Source organism: Nomascus leucogenys, chromosome 5 (assembly GCF_006542625.1).
Source record: "Nomascus leucogenys isolate Asia chromosome 5, Asia_NLE_v1, whole genome shotgun sequence".
NCBI lineage: Eukaryota > Metazoa > Chordata > Mammalia > Primates > Hylobatidae > Nomascus > Nomascus leucogenys.
In genome coordinates this window covers 84,183,442-84,202,180 of record NC_044385.1, presented here as the reverse complement: position 1 = coordinate 84,202,180, position 18,739 = coordinate 84,183,442, and the positions used below count along the sequence as shown (strand labels likewise).

Sequence of the window (18,739 nt, the reverse complement as noted above, 5' to 3'; positions counted from 1 at the left end):
AAATTTATTCCTAGGTATTTTATTCTTTTGCAAGCTATTATAAATGAAATTGTTTTCTTAATTTTATTTTCAGATTGCTGATTGATGGTGTATAAAACACAATTTTGTGTATTGAAACTATTCTGTAACTGACCTCATTTATTAGCTCTAGTAGTATTTTGTTTTTTTCTTGGGATTTCTGTGTATAAAATTATGTCATCTCTAGTAGAAACAGCTTAAATTGTTTCTAATTGGGATGCTTTTTTTTCTTTTTCTTGCCTACTTTCATATATATATATATATATATATATATATATATATATATCTCAAACTTCTAATACAATGTTGAATATTGATGGTGTAAAAGGTTATTCTTATCTTATTCCTGATCTTAGGGGCAAAGCTTTCCACATTTCACCTTTGTGCATAATGTAAGCTGTGAGTTTTTCATAAATGTCCTGTATCTTGTTAAGAAAATTCCTTCCTATTGCTAGATTATTGAGTTTTTTTTCCTATCATGAAGAAGTGTTGGAATCTATCAATTTTTTTTTCTTTTAAAAATGTTCCTTAGTTCTATTAATGTGTGTATTACTTAGATTGATTTTCTCTATTTGAACAACCCTTGTATTACTGGGATAAGTCCCACTTGTTTCGTGGTATATAATACTTAAAATATGCTATTAAATTCCATTTGTCAGTATTCTGTTAAGGATGTTGGCATGAAATTCACAAGAGCTAGTGGTTGGTTGTCTTTTTTTCTTGACATATCTTTGTCTGCATTTGGTATAGGTCATACTGGCATCATAGAATATGTTAGTATGTGTGATTCCTCTTTAATTTTTAAAAAGAGATTGAAGAAGATTGGTGTTACATCTTTAGATATTTTGTAGAAATCGTGAGTGAAACCATCTGATCTTGGACTTTTCATTGCTGAAAGTTATTATTATTACTATTACTATTGCTGGTTAAATCTAATTTCTTCTCACAGGTCTTCAGATTTTCTGTTTTTTCATAATCCAGCTTTTGTAGATTGTGTGTTTCTAAACATTTGTCTATTGCTCTTTGGTCACCAAGTTTGGTGTACATTTGTTCATAATTGTTTTTATAATCCTTTATATTTCTATAAGGATAAATAGGGATGGCCTCACTTTCATTTCTGGTTTTAGTTATTTGTGTATTCTCTCTTTTTACTTTGTATTTAAAGCTAAAGTTTTGCCAGTTTTTTGACCTTTTCCAAGAGCCAATTTTGTGTTTCATTCTCTTTCTATTCCCTATTTTATTTGTTTCAGCTCTAATCATTAATGTTCCATCATTCTGCTAGTTTTGGGTTTAGTTTTCTCTTATTTTTCTAGTAACCATGGTGTAAAGTTGAGTTATTGATTTGAGATATTCTTCTTAGTTTTAAATTTAATATTTAGTGCTTTAAATTTCCCTTCAGAACTGCTTTCACTGCATTCCATGTTTCTATATGTTGTGTTTTTGTTTTTATGCTTTACATTATTTAAATATTTTCAAATTCCTTGAAATTTATTTTATGGCCTGAAATATCCTGGAGACTGTATAATGTGCACTATAGAAGAATGTACTCTCTGCTGTACTGGGAGAGTGTTCTGTATATGGCTGTTGGGTCTCACTAGTTTACAGAATTTCTCACATTCTCTATTATTCATCTTCTATCTACCCATTATTAAAAGCAGTGTATTAAATTCTCCATTTTCTTAGTAGAAATGCTTATTGTTCCCTCCAATTCTGACAATGTTTGCCCCATATGTTTCAGGAGTTCAGTTGTTTGTTGCATATACATTTATAATTGTCATATCTTCTTGATGGATTCATTTTTTGTCAATATATACTCTTCTTACTTCTTGAAATATCTTTTGACTTAAGGTCTATTTTGTATCATATTAATATAACCAACTCAGTTTGCCTTTGATTACTATTTGCAAGGAGTATCTTTTTTATCTTCCATTTTTTCATTTTCAAATTATTTGTCATTTTGGATCTAAATTTAAAAGACCATTATTTATATCAACTCTGCCTCTCTCTGTATTATGATTGGAGAGTTTAATCCACTTACATTTAAAGTAATTACTGATAACAAGAGGCTTCTGCCATTTCGTTATTTGTTTTTTTCTGTCATCCCTTCCTTGTCATTTCCTACATCACTGCCTTTTTTATGTTTAATAGATTTTACCATACCATTTTAATTTTCTTATTTCCTTTTGCAAACAATTTTTAGATATTTTCTTAGGGATTACTATTAAAGTTCTAAATTCATAACAATCTACTTTAAATAGATACCAACTTAGCTTCAATAGCATTCAAAAACTGTGCTCTTATACAAATCTATCCCACAATTTTGTTGTCACAAATCATATCGTTATATAATCTGTACCCATTAATATAAGTTTATAAATACTGTTTTATATATTTGTCTTTCAAAATATGCAGGAAATAGAAAGAGGAGTTGCAAACTAGAAACGTAATAATACTGATATTTATATTTAGCTGAAGGAGACCTTTTAGTATTTCTTATAGGGCAATTCTGTTAGCAAATGAAGTTTATTAGCTTTTGTTTATTTAGAAAGGCCTTTTTTCTTTACATTGGAGGATTATTTTGTCAGATATAGAATACTTTTGGTGAATATAGAATTTTGGGGTGAGTTTTTTTCATTCTTTTGGCACTCTAAAAATGTCTTCTCACTCTTTTCCAGCCTCCATAACTTCTGTTGAGAAATCGGCCTTCATCTTATTGATGATGACTTTCACATGATGAGTTTCTTCTCTCTTGATTCCTTCAAGGTTCCATCTTTGTCCTTGGCTTTTCACAATCTGTTTATAATGTGTCACCATGTTAATATCTTTATGTTTATTCTTCCTGTACCTCACTGAGCTTCTTGATGTGTAAATTCATGTCTTTTTAAATATCTGAGACATTTTCAGTCATTACTTCTTCAAATATTATTTCTTCCCATTTCTCTCCAGTTTTTCCTCTGAGATTCTCATTATGCATATATTGGCATGCTTGATAGTGCCCCAGTTCACCTAGTCTGTTTACTTTGTTCACTCCTTTTTCTTTCTTCTGCTCAGACTCATTAATTTAAATTTTTCCTGTCTTCAACTTCTCTGATACTTCTTTCTGCTACTCAGTTCTACTACCAAAACCCTCTAGCATGTTTTTACATTTTAGTTATTAAAATATTTATCTGTAGAATTTCTGTTCGATTTCTTTTAAAGTTTGGTCTCTTTATTAATATTCTCTATTTGTTAATACATTGTTCTCTGGGTTTTCTTTAGCTCTTTATCTATGGCTTCTTTTAGCTCTTTCAGAATATTTAAGGCAGGTGTTTTAAAGTGTTAGTCTAGTAAGTCCAATGTCTATACTTTCTCAGCGATAGTTTCTGTTCATTTCTTTTGCAAAGTGGCAACACTTTCTTCTTTCTTTGTATGCCTTTGATTTTGTTGTTTGTTTTTATTGGGCATTTTGAATACTACAATGTGGTAGCTTCAGAAGTCAGATTCTTTCCCTTCTTTAGGGTTTGTTGTTGTTTATTTTCATAAGGTATAGATGGTTACTTGTTTAGTAACTTTTATAAAGTCTTTTTTTGTCATATAGTCTGTGTTTTCTGTCATGTGTAGTCTCTGATGTCTCTGTTTCTTTAGTGTGTGTTCAACTAGTGTTTTTAACAAATTTCTCTCTGAGCAACACAAGAGGAAAAATTAAAATAAGAAAGAGAGAGAAAGAGACAGAGAAGAGGAAAAGAAAGCAAAAACAAAACAACAAACATAATCTCAGTCTTTGCTTATAGTATGTGCTAGGGCCTTCAACACTTAGTAAGGCAGTTTACAACTCTGCTGTCACTGAGACTAGAGATCAGCCAAAGTTGAAAGCTTAGAGTCTTCTCAGGATTTTTGTGTGCATACATTATGCTCTGGGCGTGCACGTGGCTTTCTCTATTCCCCATATAAACAGGCATTTTTGAATGGCCTAATTTTGCAAAGAAATCCTCTCCCCAAATTTTTCCTCTAAGGCTTTTGATGTTCTATTGTATGCTTCAACTGTAATGTCGCCCCGGGTGGCTGCAGTTTGTTCATTGACCTTACAATGTTTTTGGGAAATGTCCCCTGCTTTTTGGTCCAGTGTGAGTTTACTTATTTTTTTATTATTATTATACTTTAGGTTTTAGGGTACATGTGCACAATGTGCAGGTTTGTTACATATGTATCCATGTGCCATGTTGTTTTGCTGCACCCATTAACTCGTCATTTAGCATTAGGTATATCTCCTAATGCTGTCCCTCCCCCCTCCCCCCACCCCACAACAGTCCTCGGGGTGTGATGTTCCCCTTCCTGTGTCCATGAGTTCTCATTGTTCAATTCCCACCTATGAGTGAGAACATGTGGTGTTTGGTTTTTTGTCCTTGAGATAGTTTACTGAGAATGATGTTTTCCAGTTTCATCCATGTCCCTACAAAGGACATGAACTCATCATTTTTTATGGCTGCATAGTATTCCATGGTGTATATGTGCCACATTTTCTTAATCCAGTCTATCGTTGTTGGACATTTGGGTTGGTTCCAACTCTTTGCTATTGTGAATAGTGCCGCAATAAACATACATGTGCATGTGTCTTTATAGCAGCATGATTTATAGTCCTTTGGGTGTGAGTTTCAAGTTAGAAAAACCAAAGACAAATGACTTGTGTCAGTCCTTCAGGTAGCTTCTAAACAGGTTGAAACAGACAAACACAATTCTTTGGGAATAAGGTCTGTAACAGAGCCTCTGGTCACAGGAACCAGAGTCCCACATTGGAAATTGTATCTTAGAAGAAATAGCCAACAAGTAAATATTATTGATAGTCTTTAAAATACATTTTTACAAGTAATTTGCTCAAATTTAGATTCTAACAAGGTATACATGTTAGTTTTCTATCATAAATTTATTGCAAATAAATTTATGTTTTCTTTTAAAATATCCCACGTCATACTTTTTACTTTGATTTGTCACGGGGTCAATTCACTTTATATAAATAATAAGTTATCTTTAAAATGTGATGAGATTCAGAGAAGTTTTGGCAAACTTCCTTCGTAAGTTGTTCTGGGTGCTTCATATTTAGCACCACATCCAGAGGAACAAAATCTATTTTTAGCGGTTAGGACTGCAAATAGCTCCACTGCAAGATTTTCTTTGAACCTTTCATGTCATAATTTTATAGTCCTTATTCTTTGCCTGATTCAATCATTTAATTACCATTGATAACAGTGGCTGTCTAGTTCTATTATTTATCCTACATTTATTAGTTATAATTCTTCAGTAAAGATTTTCCCCTCATCAAAGAAGACTATTTGGAAAGGCAAAAAATAATTAATGCTTTGTTTTGATAGTTTATAAGTTTGTTTTTGGTCTTTTTTTTCTACTTTTTTGAGTTAATATCATAACTTTTTACATAGTCAGTGTTTGTTCAATAGTATTTATCATTATTTTTGATGCTCAAATTATTCAGCATTGGCCTATAGGTGCTCCCTTATGTGGGCTTATGTATCTTTAAAATATATGTAACTTCTTCTTCTTCTTTTTTTTTTTTTTTTTTTTGAGACATAGTCTTGCTTTGTCGCCCAGGCTGGGGTGCAATGCCGCCATCTTGGCTCACTGCAACCCCCACCTCCTAGGTTCAAGTGATTCTCCTGCCTCCGCCTCCCGCGTAGCTGGGATTCCAGGCATCCGCCATCATGCCTGGCTAATTTTTGTATTTTTAATTGAAACAGGGTTTGACCATGTTGGCCAGGCTGTTCTGGAACTCCTGACCTCAGGTGATCTGCCCGCCTTGACCTCCCAAAGTGCTGGGATTACCGGTGTGAGCCACCGCACCCTGCCAAAATATATGTAATTTCTAAACACTAAAAAAGGTGGTTTTTACAGCTCTGAAATGTTTTTCTTTGTTGCTCTTATAAAGCATTAAAACACATAAAAACAACAGCTTTTCACATTATATGAATACTAGCTTGTTTTTATTTGTAGATAAAATAAAACAAACAAATACAATAGTTATATAATTTTGTATAACGCCTCTTGTTATTTCCATTTTGTCTGACTATTAATATTAGCCTAGAGAAAATCATGGCAGTGATTTAATTTCTATAAATTGATTAGAGTTTAAAGGCAGCAAACGTTCAGGGAGCCACATCATTCTATCTATGAGTATTGTTTTCTGAGTCCTCTCTTCAAATCAGCTTGCTGAAGGATAAGGGCTTGCCCCTTTTATTCAGGTAAAGTCAACTCAATATGAAACATAAAAGTTATTGTATTTCTCATTTTTTGAGTGATGCTTAAAGCATTAAAAAATAGTTGGGTAGATATAAAGCATTGTATCATAACTTCTCAGCAATTGTATTTCTAAGCAATTTAAAAATAAATTCTGCATTTAAATTATTTATGCATTTTGTGCTGACCTTTATGATAAAACATACAGTGGTAGATGGGATGATGATGTTTTGATATATCAAGGCCAGGAATGCTTTCAAGGAGAGAAAAGCAAATTAAAAGCTTGAAAACTATGTTCATACAATTGTTGTATTCTTTAAAATTTTTACTTTTGGGGTAGCCTTATATAATACATCTCTTGCTTCTCTGTGTTATCCAGAGGACTTTATTCTAACAAATCCACAATTAATGTATAGCATTTAGTCTCTAAATTACTCCTCAGAGAAGGTAATATTGATCAATTATAACTCTACATCACTAAATTTTCAAATAAATATTAAAGAAACTCACAAGCTCACTCATCTCTGTTATGCATTTGGATACCTATAATGAAAGAAGATACTAAATTATTCTGAAAACTTCTAGAGAAATTACAGGATTACATAGCCACCTGAATACAAAACAGCTTTTCACAAAAAATATTCACTCAAATAAAAATAAGGGAGATTGTTTCTTTTTTATTGCTGTTGTTCTTATAAAGTATTATTTCTTTTTCTTATATTTGTGAAAAATCAGTACTGTAGTAGGAAAGAAACCATGTGTGCAAGCAGCTGTTTATTTCATGGAGATTGTGAAAAAGTTTCCATTAATACAGATCCTCAGATATCTGCCTCTAGATCCCAGATAAACACCAGTTGCAGCAGTCAAACGTCATCTATCTGTATATCAAGATAAATTATGAAAGGATTATATACCACCTGTCTAAATGACAAAGAGAAGAAAGGTAAGTAGCCTGGAAGAAAGGAAGTGACTTAGAGTCCCCTAATGTTTCCCTAAGCAAGAATAAACTTTAGCCAGACTTCCTGGCTCTAGGCCCCTGCCCTCCAGGTTCTTAGAACATTTACTTTAGAAAACTTGTAGTTATAATCTTTTTCTCTGCCCATTTGATGTGAAAATATTTTAGAAAGCCTTTCCCTAGCTTTAGTAATCAGGACTTTTTTTTCCTCAAATACCTGGCAGCCATCTCTTTGAAATGTAATCATCAAGAACGATGGAATCTCTACCTCCCAATGTCTTGGGAGAGTAGGAGCTTGACCTCTGTGATCCCCTTTCTCTAAATTGCAAAACTACCTCCTGTCATGAATATACAAGACAGTTTACTTTTTGTGGGTGTTGGCGGGCAGGGTAGGGGGGTGCGGGGGGCGGAGGGTAAGACCAATTAGTAAATACAAATAGCCTGTGATCCTCTTGCCTTATGCCATCTCTACGTCAATTCTTATAAACTCTTCGTCCATTTGTTTTAGTAAAGTTGAACCTCTTGCCCTGTTGCAATAGCCTGGAATAAGTCTTCCTTGTCTATGTAATTTTAGACAGTACAAGTTTTGCTGTGGCACAATGATTAAAGAAAGGTAGGAGAGAGAGAGAAACCGTAGAGAGACTAGAAGATAACATAATTATTTGTAGGAATAATTATGTTATCTTATTTATTCCTGTAATATTTACAGGAAGTTAGGAAAAACTTCCTAACACTCAAAATTCTAAAACAATAAAATAAATTTTGATACACTTTAACACTATGTAATTATTTTGCATAACAAAAAAGATCAAAGTTATAAATCAAATGAACTGATGAAAAAAATTCTTGCACTTTATAGCACAGAGAAAAGGTTAGCATCCCTGATATAAAAAGAATTCCTAAAAATCAAGAACAACACATAAAAGAACATGGGCAAAAAGGAACAAATAATCACATCACATTTTTCAAAAAAGTTAAAAACCGTCTTATGACTACAAGAAGATGCTCGATTTTGCCAAAATAGCAGAAATGCAAATTAAAACTTCATTAAAATATTTTTACCTACTTAGCAGAATTTTTTTAAAAAATTTCAAACTTTAGCAGCATACTCTGTTTTAATTCCCTTTTTCTTTTACTGTCTGCCTTTATTCCCTTTGATAAAAATTTTATTTTTTGAATATATAAACTATGCATAATCAAATTCAATACTACATAAAAAGAATTATTATGAGGGTTCTAATTATATCTCTGCCTTCCGTCCTTGTCTTTCCATACCATTATAGAAAGCAATTGTATTAATTTTTATTTACTTTTCTAAAACTTATTTTAGCAAATATATATGCATATGAGTGAACACGTTAATACATATACACATTTCTCTTCCTCTTTCTTATAGAAAAAGTGGCACACAGTACTTATTTTTCTGCACTTTGCCTTTTTCATTTTATATTCCATCCTGCAGATTATTTCCAGTCGGTGCATAGATGTTCTTTCTTCATTTTTAAAGCTACAGAATGTTTCAGTATGTAGATGAACTATAAGTTATTCAACTAGTCCTGCACTCATAGACACCTGAATTATTTCCAAACTTTTGTAATTACAAATTATACCACAGTAAATAACCTTAGACCCAAGCCTTCTTACATTTTTGGCAATGTTTCATAGAAGTGGGCTTGCTGGGTCAAAAGCTAAATGAACATATATGTTTTCTAGATATTGTTAAATTTATCTCTACTGGGGTTGTACCATTATTTATTCCCAATGTCAATGTAAGATAGATCTCCCCAAAAGTAATGTATGGTCATGCTTTTGTGATGGGGCCCATCTGCAGGGGTAAATGACATCTCTGAGTAGAATTAATTTGCATTTCTCCTATTATGAGTGAAATTGACCCTAATGTGGCCTGACTTTCACAGTAGTGAGGACTAAGTTCTGGTTTTTTTTTTTTGTTTGTTTGTTTTTTTAATCTTGCCCAAATTCCCATCTAATGGGTCTGGGGAGTTAAGCCCTACAAACCATGAATTCTCATCAGATGGGTTTTATTTAACTCTGTATATCATGACTTACTTTCCAATCTGACTCTGGCAACACAAGGAGGAAAATCAACATATTTTACTCCAAAACATGTTTCTCTGCCATATCTTGAAATTGCCCTGTAAAGTCTCTTGTGGGAAAAAGTCACCTCTGGAGATAATCCCCTCTCCCCATTGTTTTCCTTTCTTCCTTTCCAGATCCATGAGATAACCAACTAAGAGCCAGGCACCCTTTTGGGTCCAATAAGAAACATTTTACCACCTGCTCTCTCTCTGAAGTCTGCTATGTGAGATATTCCTCTGCACAATAAAACTTCGTGTCCCATAACCTTTATCTTAACCTGAACATTTCCTTTCTATTGATCCCAGGTCTTCAGATAAACTCAACTGTCAACTAGAAAATGTTTAAATTTACCTATAGCTGGAAGCCCCCACTTTGAGTTGTCCCGCCTTTCTGAACCAAACCAATGTATTTCTTAAATGTGTTTGTTTGATGTCTCATGCCTCCCTAAAATATATAAAACAAGCTGTACCTCTACCACCTTGGGAACATGTTCTCAGGACCTCCACGGACCATGATCACTCATATTTGGCTCAGAATAAATCTCTTAAAATATTTTATAGAGTTTGACTCTTTTCGTTGACAGTAGATATATACTATCTCTCCTATTCATTTATCTTCCTGTAGCTCCAGAACTTTGACTTACCCTAAGCTGATGAGTTTTTCTCATTCACTGAATTAATAAACAAAATAGCATGATAATTTTCTCTACTCCCAACACCTCTTTACACTTGTGCTTATATACTCTACATCAGCAAAGTGCAGAGACATGCCATATTCTTCTAACTTAAAATGTATGCAAACAAAAAATCCCTTTTTGATCTAACCACCCTTCTTTGCCATTGTTCTGCTTCCAAAATAGCTCTTCAAAAATTATCTCTATTTCTTGTTATCATTTTTTGTCTCTCTGAAGTTCACACTTGTCCCTTCACTGGGCTGATTTCATCAAGGTTCCCCAAATCCTCCATGCAGTTAAGCCCCAAAGCCAACGTGAAGCCTTTCTAATTTAGCCTATCAGCATAATTTTATACACATGATCAAATCCTTCTTGAAATACTGTCTTTGCTTCCAAGACAGCACAACCTGGCTTGTTTTCTTTCTCATAAGATGTTATTTTTCCACCCCTCTTTGGAACTCTTCCATTCTCCCTTACTCTCCCCTGGGGATTTCACCTAATTTCATGGCTTTAAATGTTAGCTATATGATAATTAATTACCAAGAGAGACAATAAGCAGGGTTAATAGACACACAGACATTTGCTCTATCAGTTAGTAACTCTTTGTTTTTGGAACAAATACTTAATTTCTTTATGTCTTAGCCTTCTCATTGTAAAATGTTGATAATAATAGTACCTATGGGAATTTTGTGTAAATTAAAAACTCATACATATAGTAGACAAAACAGTTCCTAGGATATAATAAATACAAAAGCAGCATGAATGGATAGTATTTTAGTCTCAAGGAAACTCTCTCTTACTGAAACTGCAGACTCCTAAACACACAGTTTTTTTTTAACACCTTCACCTAGTTATTTTATGAGGCTTCTAAACAATATATACAGTATGCCTCTTGATTTTATGTCTCAAACCTTTCCTCAAATTCTTTCTCTTCTAGGTAAAGGGGAATTCCATTCTTACTTTCACATTCCAAATTTGTTCTATCAGCAAATTCTTTTGACTTTCCCTTCAAAATGGATCAATAACCTGACAATTTCTCACCATCTCTGTTGCTACTATTTTAGTTGGAGTGAGCGTCATCTCATATTGATTCTTGCCTCAAAATGATCTACTTACTTCTGTTCTTGGCCCTCTTTAACATATATTTCCACACGGCAGCCAGAGTGACTCAGTAGACTATATATTATGTCTTTTTCTGGTTTAAACACTCCCATGACTTTCCTTCATGAAAAGCCAAACTCACTGCTCTGGCTTGAAAGATCTCAGAGAATACATTGCCACATGCTTGACCTCTCTGATCTCTAATTCTAGGCTTTCTCCCCTCTGGCCTACTGGCTTCATTCCTATTCCCGGAACATTCGCCTGTGTTCAGCTTCAGGATATTTCTTTTTCTTGTTGGTTTCTCTGTCTGGAATGGTCCCCCTAGAGACATCTACATTTCAGACTTCCTTATAAATTCTTTACTCAGAAATCAATTTAATGGAAAGACCTTCTCTTTAACATTAAATTTCCTCCCTCTATCACCCTTGCACTTCTGTTAATGGTTTTACTTCTTTCATTCACACTTTCAGCATTCTATTTTATTGATTTTTTTTCTCATTTATTTTTTGTCTTTCTCTTGCTATAAATGTAAATTCCATAGTACTATTAAATTTTGTCTCCACTGTGAAACCCTCAGTGTTGGAACAGTGCCTAGCACAAAGAAAATATGTGGCCCGGCACGGTGGCTCACGCCTGTAATCCCAGGACTTTGGGAGGCCAAGGCGGGTGGATCACGAGGTCAGGAGATCAAGACCATCCTGGCTAACATGGTGAAACCCCATCTCCATTAAAAATACAGAAAATTAGCTGGGCGTGGTGGCAGGCGCCTGTAGTCCCAGCTACTTGGGAGGCTGAGGCAGGAGAATGGCATGAATCCAGGAGGTGGAAGTTGCAGTGAGCCGAGAATGCGCCACTGCACTCCAGCCGGGGCAGCACAGCGAGACTACGTCTCAAAGACAAAAAAAGGCATGTATAAATATTAGCTAGATAAATCAATGAATTGACTAGGCTATTGATTGTAAAAAACAAAAAACAAAAAACAGTTTTTTGTAGACCACTATGAATTTTAAAAGGCAATTTTCCAGAATATAACAAATAAAGTTACGCAAAACATTTGTTTGCATTCATATTTAATAAATTAAATAGAGAGAAGAAAATAAGGGTATTTTCTCTTTTTATTTCTCTCCCCGTGTCTCTATACATATACACACATATGCTTATATACACATAAAACTTAAGCACACTTTAATTACGTACATGTTATGCTTATTTAAGATTCAAAAATTTAAAATATCATGCACAAACAGCTCAAGAGAGATAAAAGAAGCCACGAAGAATTCCTTCATTCAGAAGTTGCTATAGATATTTTAGCATATAAATGTGATATTGTTTACATATATATTTTACAGAAAATTGAGATTTTTATACTTGTATGAACCCATATTATAATTAAACAACAGAATCCTATCTTGGTGGGTAGCTACTGTGCTGTATACTTACTCCAAATTGTTTTATATTCCTCCATCCTTTGCACATAGAAAACTATATTTTATTATCTTTTTCCATTTAGATAAGACCACGTAATTAGCTGAGGCCACGGACATGTGAGCAGAATAAATGCACTTTATATCTATAATGAAAAAAAGAAATGCCCTTCAGACTTTCTTTAGGAAGGCTATGTAGCTGTGAAAGAAGCATTCTGGATCTCTGGGTCAGCACCTTGAGATCAGATGACTGGAACTGGCTCAGTCTGTAGTGGATCCCGTGTGAGTGAGAAAGACACTTTTGTTAGTTTGTTGGGAGTTACAAGTTGCTTGCTACTTCAGCATAGCTTATTCTATTAAGACTAGTACACCCATGATGGTATCTTCCCCAATCATTAATTATTTTTCTATATTTCTATTTTATTTCTTGTATATCATTCTCTCATAGATGTTTTAAAACCTAAGTACTAATAAAGCAATGATTTAATTAAGTTTCCTAAAATTCTAGTTTCTGATTTGCTTAGCAGTTTGTTCTTCCTCTAGAAAAGTTATGTGATCTCATATTGCCAATTCTGATTCATCGTCCTCAATAAAAGAGCACATTGGACTCTAAAGGTAGAATATAAAATATTTATTCCACCTTTCTATATTGGCAATACTGAGAAATTTCTTTGGGTATAAAGTAACAATCTCACTTTCACTCCCACTTAAGGGATTATTTTCTGAAATAGAACAGCCATTATTAATGGCCTCTGTGATCCACCTGCAAAAGAGGATTTTTACTGGCCCAATTACCTTCTTCTCATACCTTAACTCTGATGCAGATGTTGTCCTAAGAGTCAAATTATTTCAAGTGTTATAGGACAGAAGCAAGGGGGATTAAAAAAGGCAAAGAGATAATGCTGGCTGACAGCTGGAGCGGTGGTTTTCAGGGGGGTGAGGTATAACAGAAGTAAAAGAGTAATTGTGTTGAGTAAAGGAAGTGGCTGAAAAAGAAAAATTATTTCTGTCATCTATCTACCATCTATCTATGATATTTCTATGTTTATCTCTATAATTTATTGATTATCTAACTATCTAATTTATTTATGTCTCTATCTCCCACTAATGACATTTAATTAATTCAAGAAAATAGTTTTGACTTTAACTTTGATTTCTGGACTGTAATCTTTGATGAAGATTCAGATCTGAGGTCCGGTTATATTTATATTATATAAGCAACTCCTACCCTTTTAATTCTATTCATGTTTCAAATCAAGTTTTTAATTACCTCAACCTTTGTTTCACTTATATTTTCCAAACAGTTTTGCAAACACATCTGTAATAACTGAAATGTATCTCAATTTTTATTTTATTTTTCTCAAACTCAAATGCTCTAGTTCAAATTATATTTATAGATAAAACATGAATTAGATAATCACAACCTAGAAATCTAAAAACCATTGTCAGAAATCAGTCATTCTAATAACTGATTTTTTCCTACCTCTACTGGTATAGTGAAAATGACTTGATTTGCAGTTTATTAGATGACACTACTGGAGTTTTATAGTTGCTGTCATATTCTCTTTGGAGAAAATAGTTGGCATTACTAAAATTTAAATACAAAAAATTAACACAAATATAATGTATTGTGAAGAGTTCAAATTCAGTTTTCTTTGACAAATTTAATATTAGTTTTGATCAAATAAAAATATGACATTATCTTAACAGTTATCATAAATATAAACTACTTTTGTCTTCAGAAAATCTCCTGGAGACAGTTAAAAGATATCTTATTGATAACACAATTTACATTATACCTCAGTTTTATAGCCTAAAGGGAGAGGTTGACTGTGTATATTATATAAGCATACAGATTTATATGATTCGATATATTCACATCCAGGGAAGTTCAATATTTTGTTTTCTGAAGCAAGAAAGTTTTCCTCTCACTGACTCACCCCAGAAGAATGGTGATACACATAACTATATTGGCCAAACTAGAACACATGTCTATATTGGTACTACATCTAGTAGACAAAATATATAAATAAATAATAACTAAAAATATAAAAATACATATACAGGCACAGTTATTAAAAGCAAATGAATTCAATAATCTAAAGTTATTAGTAAAATTGGCAAACAGTTAACAAAACTAATTCTCATTTTCAGTAAGAATGCAGAAAAATGTAAAAACTCATTCAGTTAGTAAAGAGTAAATTGTTACACTAAAAAATAAGTTTATTTTTACATATGAGGCACAATTTTTTATATGCATGACTCAGAAATTCTACACACAGAAACTTATGCTCTGTAGAAAATAATGATGTTTTATGAAAATATTCTGAAGCTGGGATGCTTATCAGATATTGTTTATTGTCACAAATATTTGAAAAAAGTCAAATAGGTTAAAACAAAGACATAAATAAGTAATCATTAAATTATAAGAGAATACATTCATATGATGCAATACCTTCCTTTATTTACATTGGAGAATAATATTTATTTCCTTGGAAATATATTTCTATTATCTGAAAGAGCTTTTTATTATGTTATTGATACTGACAAGAGACAGGCAAATTCCTAGGCAGACAGGGATGGGTTCCCAGTGAAGCCCGACCTTCAAGCCAAGGACAATTTAAAGCCTGAAAGTCGAGCTGCCAGATCCAGATTGATTCCACAACTAGAGTGAGAACTTCTATCCCCATCTTAAGAGTATGGGTATAAAGTAAGAATTGGCAATATGAGAGCACATAACTTTTCTAGAGGAAGAACAAACTGCTAAGCAAATCAGAAACTAGAATTTTAGGAAACTTAAGAGTGAGAACTTCTTATCCCCTACTCTAAGCCCATAAAATCCCCAAACTTAGCCTCACAGATGGCTACCCACTTTCGGACATCCTCTTGTTGCAGAGAGCTTTCTTTCTGTCACTCAATAACATTTTACCCTGCCTTACTCAGTCTCCGGTGTCCATGTACCTTATTCCTCTGGGTCATGAGACAAGAACCCAGAACTCACTGAACTGTGGGAGTGAAAGAGCTCCTGCTCTCCAAGCTACAGGTGGAGGAAGTAAAAGAGCTGTAATAGTCCCTCCTGCTCGCCAAACAACTGGAGAGGAGAAGCCACTGGGTGCCACTCCCTCCTGCTCACTGAACTATGGGAACAAAAAAGCTACAACATTACTATACTTAGTATAGATAATATATATAATATTCCTGTGACATCTGTGTGTATATATGTAGGTATATGTGATTGTGGTATATGTGATATTTATTATATATATACACACACATATATATAATAAATATATATATTTAGAAAGAGAGAGAGATTGACAAAATACAAAGATTTTAATGCTCCATATTATTGAAAATTTCTCATTTGCATCATGATTTGTCTTTTTTTAACGTTTATCTTTAACCACTGAAGTTCAGTTGGGGCCTCTGCTCCAAGTCATTGTCATCACTCCATGGCCTGGACTCATGGAAAAGCTACCGTTTTGAGTGGTTCTGTTTCTAGTTGCACTAACAGAGAAAAAGTTACATGGCAAATCATTCCATTTGCTTCTTGTGGTGATGTCCAGAAGTCAGGCGTGGCCAAAGCAAGACTCACAACCCCTGTAACTTCAAAGGGCATGGAGGTGAGCCACTCTGTGCTGCATGTGCTTAGACTAAAGAGCGATGGAGGTGTTGTGAACAGCATTAATGATTCCCACACTTACGTGTCAGGTGGGGAAGAGAGAGAAAAAGAAAGACAGGAAGTAAGACATTTCCATTGAAGAGATAGTCTTTACTGATAGCCATTTATTTTTTTGTGTGGTAATTACAGCTCTTGCCTTGAAATTTGTTTCATAAACTTCCTATGGTGGTTATTGAGACACCTAGCACTGTTTGGCCTGTGGGCTCATCTAAGAGACACAAACTCATTTAAATCAAACCAAAAGAAAGCTACTCAAAGCCTAGCAGAACATACTGAGTTTTAGATCCATTGCCTCATTTTTATAAAGTTCAACTTAATTTATTTTATTCCTCTATATGTATGATTATCTATATTGTTATGACTTATAATTACACAACTCTTATTTAGTGAGCAGTAACGAGTTAAAGATAAAAGTGCTGAGGCAGTGTTTCTCTGATTCTATGTCAGCCAACAGCTTTTGATATATGGCTACTTTGATTTAAAGAAACAGAGAGCATATAAATAAAGTTTTTTCTTACTTTCTTGATGAGAACTCTCTTCTTTGTGGAACTACACAGAACTTAGCTGTTTCCTATCCAAAAACTAGATTTTCTTGTAGGTTAGATAAATAATTTCCTCTACAACACGAAGGGAGAGAAGAAGCTTCAGAAAGACACGGGGCATCAGAATGCACCATAAACTGAGTTTATTCCCAACAGAAAAGCTAGTGATGCAAGGGAAAAGTTAGTCACATACACGATATAGGAGCCAAAACAGGGGAATGTCGGAACTCAATGGCAGAAGTCAAGGAAGTGAAGTACGTGTTGCACAGGTAGCAGAGGATAGAAAATTTTAATTAGGGATTTAGAAAAAAGAATAACAATTTCAAGGGAAGAAAGAAAAAAAATGAAACCAGGGGTTCTTGAAGATTTGGCCAAGCACTGCAAATCTAGTAATAACAGTAATAAATACCCCATCTGTCACCTTCAGGGGAAAGTACAGAACAGCTACAATACATGCTACCATAGGTAGGGACTTCGTAAGAGAAAGGATTAATTTAGCCAGTAGAATTTATACATATATATATGTGTGTGTGTGTGTGTATGTGTGTGTATCTTGAGCAGGGCAAAATTAACAGATTTTGATATCAAATTAGGCCAGAGGTAAGACAGGCAACCATCAACTCACATTTGAGAATATACATACATTTGTAATTTTTATTTACGTGTTTAATTTGACTACTTAGCAAATAAAATTAAATCCACAATGAGTCCATGAGTTAGGTAGTCAGATGTGCTCTGTCTTTGAAAGTTTAATGTATGTAGTTTAATGTAGTATGGTTTTTAAGACAAAAATCACGGAATCTAGATGAAGACATCTCATCCCAGATTAAGACCATTCTCAGTCACTAGAGTTTTTCTATCCACAATAAGAGAAGTCTCAGAACTAAATCCAAATAGAAGCAGTTTGGCTTAACTTACATGATATTCATTCACATCAAGGAGAAATGCATGAGAATTGTAGTTAATTTGAATTCCCTTTGGAATGGAATTATTTCCATGGCTAATTATTTGCCTCCTGGAAAGACTGCAGGCAGCTTTGAGTGCTATGTGGCTCCCACAGGGAAACATTTATTAGGGACAAGGACACAAGATGATAATAGCACACAGGCATCAGTCCTAGAAGAGTGATATTATAAATACATGGTCTAATATGGTTGGCAGGAAAATACAAATGTTTTCATATAGAAAGAAAATTGGAAAAGTTAAGCTATTTGATGTCAAAAAAGAGTCACATGTTAGTATTGAGTAATATGGTGATTATAGCTAATGTTATTATTAGAAATAATAGTGCCACCTCAAATAGAAGAGTCATTCCAAATTCACCACTTTCAAAGACTGTGTTCATCTAATTAGGAATTTTAGGTCTTTATTCCCACAATGAAAACACATGAAATGCATGAACAAGACTGTTAATTATGATACATTTCAGCTTCGAAGAAACTTTAGCAGGAATGAGGACACCAAGGAAAATGTTAAATTCAAATTAAGGTAATTAGGAGTTACAAGGGATTACTTATATTTACACTTTTTAAAAGCTATAGTCTTCCAGTGCACAGTGTCCTTCTTGGAATAAAACTTTACACTTTCTGGAAGTTTTCTTAACCCATCTCAGTTATGATTACAAATACACAATAGCAAAGCACTAATTTTATAAAAACTGCCCAGTAGGATGCTTAAACCAATAAAGTTATTTGTTGATGGTTACCTTTTGACCAATGACATTATAGTTAACATTTTAAGGGAAAGAATGAAATCCTCAATGTCAACATACTTTGCTAGTCTTAGAAAATGCACAAATTTCTAAGATGCACAACTATTGTTGATGAATCTGTTTTTAGATGGTGCTGGTCACAGTGGCTCGTGCCTGCAACCCAAGCATTTTGGAAGGCCAAGATGGAAGATTGGTTGAAGCTACGATTTCGAGACCAGCCTGGGCAATGTAGTGAGGCCATGATCTCTACCAGAAAAAGAATTAGCTGGGCATGGTGGCACTAACAGACCACTGCAAAATTCAGTGACTTGAAT

General features: G+C 33.7%; 1 long non-coding RNA gene across 1 annotated transcript in view; it reads right to left on the bottom strand.

The window, feature by feature from the left end:
• Positions 1-9,422: 9,422 nt before the first annotated feature.
• LOC105739814 overlaps positions 9,423-18,739 on the bottom strand; it is a 42,592-nt gene continuing 33,275 nt past the window's right edge. The window contains exons 2-3 of the long non-coding RNA XR_001115796.2: positions 12,507-12,636; positions 9,423-11,955 (exon numbers count right to left, since the gene is read on the bottom strand). This is a non-coding gene — a long non-coding RNA (uncharacterized LOC105739814). The remainder of the gene's footprint in view (positions 11,956-12,506; positions 12,637-18,739) is intronic.